Source organism: Oncorhynchus kisutch, unplaced genomic scaffold (genome assembly GCF_002021735.2).
Source record: "Oncorhynchus kisutch isolate 150728-3 unplaced genomic scaffold, Okis_V2 scaffold1139, whole genome shotgun sequence".
Taxonomy (NCBI): Eukaryota; Metazoa; Chordata; class Actinopteri; order Salmoniformes; family Salmonidae; genus Oncorhynchus; species Oncorhynchus kisutch.
Genome location: NW_022263084.1, coordinates 69,465 through 75,000, shown reverse-complemented (window position 1 = coordinate 75,000; position 5,536 = coordinate 69,465).

The following is a 5,536-nucleotide window of genomic DNA, read 5'->3' as shown; positions in this document are numbered from 1 at the left end:
CAAGTATGGGACTGGACTGGAGAGCTAGCCCTCACCGGGACTAAACAACCACCAATCAGTCGCCGAAGGGATTGGCACCTTCATTGGACCAGAACCATGGTCATTGATGAACCAAACCCACAAGGTAATAGCTGGGATAGAACAACTGCCGGGGCAGAGCTCAATATCCTCCCATCACCAAGCTGGGAAACGTGGCTCAAAAGTTAGGATAAATCGGACGCCGAAGGGTCTGTTCCAACCACTAAATCGGACGCCGGCGGCAAATGTCCGAATTACCATGGTTCCGAGGGGCTCACATCCCTCAAAAGTACCCAGTACTTATTTTCTATTCGGCCTGATCAGTTTGGCACCACCCCCGTCTCTCTAGGACATGGAAGTCTTGTTGTCAAAAACCAGGTTTCTGATTTCGCGCCGGTACCTGTCTGGTCGACCCACCCCCGAGTGTGTCATTGACGATCAGGCCAATTTATCGATATAATCCCGGAACCGCACAGGGTGTATGTCCGCCCCGAAATTGGGGGTAAAATTCGGTTAAACACAAAACGTGAATAAATCAGAAAGTACACATCCAATCTGGATGGGGGTTTTTTAAAACGAAAGGGCACATATAGACGAGCATTTACATTTAATTAAAACCGTTTTTGTATAAAACATTTTAATAGAAAATCGTGTTTTAAGTTTTGGGAAAAAAGTGAATGTTACAGGAAACATAGGTGCCTATGGATGCGAAATGTTTTTGATATGCTGCAATTGTTGCCCATCACGAGAGAGGGTATGAGACGAAATTTGGGACCTCTAGCCCTTCGGGAAGTATTTTTAATCATTTTTTGAAAATTACAGAAATTGGTCGGGAAAATGGCAGAGTCCACACTTTTCAAAGCCGTGCACCTGGTGATTGAAAACGTGCATCTGGTAACCCAAAAATTCAAATATGGTTCTAAATACACTTGCAGGTGTTCCAGACATCCATGCCCGCTATGGGAGCACCCTACTACGGCCCTCTATCAATGGGGGCCCGTCCTGAGTGCTTTATTTACTGTTTAAAATTTCACGATGGATACTGATTGCTATACAAGCGGTAACCCAAAAACACAAATATGGTCATAAATGCATTTAACGGTCATTCTGATTTTAATGCCCGCTATAGGAGCACCCTACTACGGCCCTCTTTCACTCAGGGCCGTCCTGGGTGCTTTATGGACTGTTTGACAAGTGCTGGAGGAGGAAATAGAGCCGTGCACCTGGTGATTGAAACCGTGCATCTGGTAACCCAAAAACACAAATATGGTCATAAATGCATTTAACGGTCATTCTGATTTTAATGCCCGCTATAGGAGCACCCTACTACGGCCCTCTTTCACTCAGGGCCGTCCTGGGTGCTTTATGGACTGTTTGACAAGTGCTGGAGGAGGAAATAGAGCCGTGCACCTGGTGATTGAAACCGTGCACCTGGTGATTGAAAACGTGCATCTGGTAACCCAAAAATTCAAATATGGTCCTAAATGCATTTAAGGGTCATTCTGATATTAATGCCCGCTATGGAAACACCCTACTACGGCCCTCTCTCTGTCGGGGGCGACCTGAGTGCATTATGGACACTTTGAAATTTCACGATGGATACTGATTGCTATACAAGCGGTAACCCAAAAACACAAATATGGTCATAAATGCATTTAACGGTCATTCTGATTTTAATGCCCGCTATAGGAGCACCCTACTACGGCCCTCTTTCACTCAGGGCCGTCCTGGGTGCTTTATGGACTGTTTGACAAGTGCTGGAGGAGGAAATAGAGCCGTGCACCTGGTGATTGAAACCGTGCATCTGGTAACCCAAAAACACAAATATGGTCATAAATGCATTTAACGGTCATTCTGATTTTAATGCCCGCTATAGGAGCACCCTACTACGGCCCTCTTTCACTCAGGGCCGTCCTGGGTGCTTTATGGACTGTTTGACAAGTGCTGGAGGAGGAAATAGAGCCGTGCACCTGGTGATTGAAACCGTGCATCTGGTAACCCAAAAACACAAATATGGTCATAAATGCATTTAACGGTCATTCTGATTTTAATGCCCGCTATAGGAGCACCCTACTACGGCCCTCTTTCACTCAGGGCCGTCCTGGGTGCTTTATGGACTGTTTGACAAGTGCTGGAGGAGGAAATAGAGCCGTGCACCTGGTGATTGAAACCGTGCATCTGGTAACCCAAAAACACAAATATGGTCATAAATGCATTTAACGGTCATTCTGATTTTAATGCCCGCTATAGGAGCACCCTACTACGGCCCTCTTTCACTCAGGGCCGTCCTGGGTGCTTTATGGACTGTTTGACAAGTGCTGGAGGAGGAAATAGAGCCGTGCACCTGGTGATTGAAACCGTGCACCTGGTGATTGAAAACGTGCATCTGGTAACCCAAAAATTCAAATATGGTCCTAAATGCATTTAAGGGTCATTCTGATATTAATGCCCGCTATGGAAACACCCTACTACGGCCCTCTCTCTGTCGGGGGCGACCTGAGTGCATTATGGACACTTTGAAATTTCACGATGGATACTGATTGCTATACAAGCGGTAACCCAAAAACACAAATATGGTCATAAATGCATTTAACGGTCATTCTGATTTTAATGCCCGCTATAGGAGCACCCTACTACGGCCCTCTTTCACTCAGGGCCGTCCTGGGTGCTTTATGGACTGTTTGACAAGTGCTGGAGGAGGAAATAGAGCCGTGCACCTGGTGATTGAAACCGTGCATCTGGTAACCCAAAAACACAAATATGGTCATAAATGCATTTAACGGTCATTCTGATTTTAATGCCCGCTATAGGAGCACCCTACTACGGCCCTCTTTCACTCAGGGCCGTCCTGGGTGCTTTATGGACTGTTTGACAAGTGCTGGAGGAGGAAATAGAGCCGTGCACCTGGTGATTGAAACCGTGCATCTGGTAACCCAAAAACACAAATATGGTCATAAATGCATTTAACGGTCATTCTGATTTTAATGCCCGCTATAGGAGCACCCTACTACGGCCCTCTTTCACTCAGGGCCGTCCTGGGTGCTTTATGGACTGTTTGACAAGTGCTGGAGGAGGAAATAGAGCCGTGCACCTGGTGATTGAAACCGTGCACCTGGTGATTGAAAACGTGCATCTGGTAACCCAAAAATTCAAATATGGTCCTAAATGCATTTAAGGGTCATTCTGATATTAATGCCCGCTATGGAAACACCCTACTACGGCCCTCTCTCTGTCGGGGGCGACCTGAGTGCATTATGGACACTTTGAAATTTCACGATGGATACTGATTGCTATACAAGCGGTAACCCAAAAACACAAATATGGTCATAAATGCATTTAACGGTCATTCTGATTTTAATGCCCGCTATAGGAGCACCCTACTACGGCCCTCTTTCACTCAGGGCCGTCCTGGGTGCTTTATGGACTGTTTGACAAGTGCTGGAGGAGGAAATAGAGCCGTGCACCTGGTGATTGAAACCGTGCATCTGGTAACCCAAAAACACAAATATGGTCATAAATGCATTTAACGGTCATTCTGATTTTAATGCCCGCTATAGGAGCACCCTACTACGGCCCTCTTTCACTCAGGGCCGTCCTGGGTGCTTTATGGACTGTTTGACAAGTGCTGGAGGAGGAAATAGAGCCGTGCACCTGGTGATTGAAACCGTGCACCTGGTGATTGAAAACGTGCATCTGGTAACCCAAAAATTCAAATATGGTCCTAAATGCATTTAAGGGTCATTCTGATATTAATGCCCGCTATGGAAACACCCTACTACGGCCCTCTCTCTGTCGGGGGCGACCTGAGTGCATTATGGACACTTTGAAATTTCACGATGGATACTGATTGCTATACAAGCGGTAACCCAAAAACACAAATATGGTCATAAATGCATTTAACGGTCATTCTGATTTTAATGCCCGCTATAGGAGCACCCTACTACGGCCCTCTTTCACTCAGGGCCGTCCTGGGTGCTTTATGGACTGTTTGACAAGTGCTGGAGGAGGAAATAGAGCCGTGCACCTGGTGATTGAAACCGTGCATCTGGTAACCCAAAAACACAAATATGGTCATAAATGCATTTAACGGTCATTCTGATTTTAATGCCCGCTATAGGAGCACCCTACTACGGCCCTCTTTCACTCAGGGCCGTCCTGGGTGCTTTATGGACTGTTTGACAAGTGCTGGAGGAGGAAATAGAGCCGTGCACCTGGTGATTGAAACCGTGCATCTGGTAACCCAAAAACACAAATATGGTCATAAATGCATTTAACGGTCATTCTGATTTTAATGCCCGCTATAGGAGCACCCTACTACGGCCCTCTTTCACTCAGGGCCGTCCTGGGTGCTTTATGGACTGTTTGACAAGTGCTGGAGGAGGAAATAGAGCCGTGCACCTGGTGATTGAAACCGTGCACCTGGTGATTGAAAACGTGCATCTGGTAACCCAAAAATTCAAATATGGTCCTAAATGCATTTAAGGGTCATTCTGATATTAATGCCCGCTATGGAAACACCCTACTACGGCCCTCTCTCTGTCGGGGGCGACCTGAGTGCATTATGGACACTTTGAAATTTCACGATGGATACTGATTGCTATACAAGCGGTAACCCAAAAACACAAATATGGTCATAAATGCATTTAACGGTCATTCTGATTTTAATGCCCGCTATAGGAGCACCCTACTACGGCCCTCTTTCACTCAGGGCCGTCCTGGGTGCTTTATGGACTGTTTGACAAGTGCTGGAGGAGGAAATAGAGCCGTGCACCTGGTGATTGAAACCGTGCATCTGGTAACCCAAAAACACAAATATGGTCATAAATGCATTTAACGGTCATTCTGATTTTAATGCCCGCTATAGGAGCACCCTACTACGGCCCTCTTTCACTCAGGGCCGTCCTGGGTGCTTTATGGACTGTTTGACAAGTGCTGGAGGAGGAAATAGAGCCGTGCACCTGGTGATTGAAACCGTGCATCTGGTAACCCAAAAACACAAATATGGTCATAAATGCATTTAACGGTCATTCTGATTTTAATGCCCGCTATAGGAGCACCCTACTACGGCCCTCTTTCACTCAGGGCCGTCCTGGGTGCTTTATGGACTGTTTGACAAGTGCTGGAGGAGGAAATAGAGCCGTGCACCTGGTGATTGAAACCGTGCATCTGGTAACCCAAAAACACAAATATGGTCATAAATGCATTTAACGGTCATTCTGATTTTAATGCCCGCTATAGGAGCACCCTACTACGGCCCTCTTTCACTCAGGGCCGTCCTGGGTGCTTTATGGACTGTTTGACAAGTGCTGGAGGAGGAAATAGAGCCGTGCACCTGGTGATTGAAACCGTGCACCTGGTGATTGAAAACGTGCATCTGGTAACCCAAAAATTCAAATATGGTCCTAAATGCATTTAAGGGTCATTCTGATATTAATGCCCGCTATGGAAACACCCTACTACGGCCCTCTCTCTGTCGGGGGCGACCTGAGTGCATTATGGACACTTTGAAATTTCACGA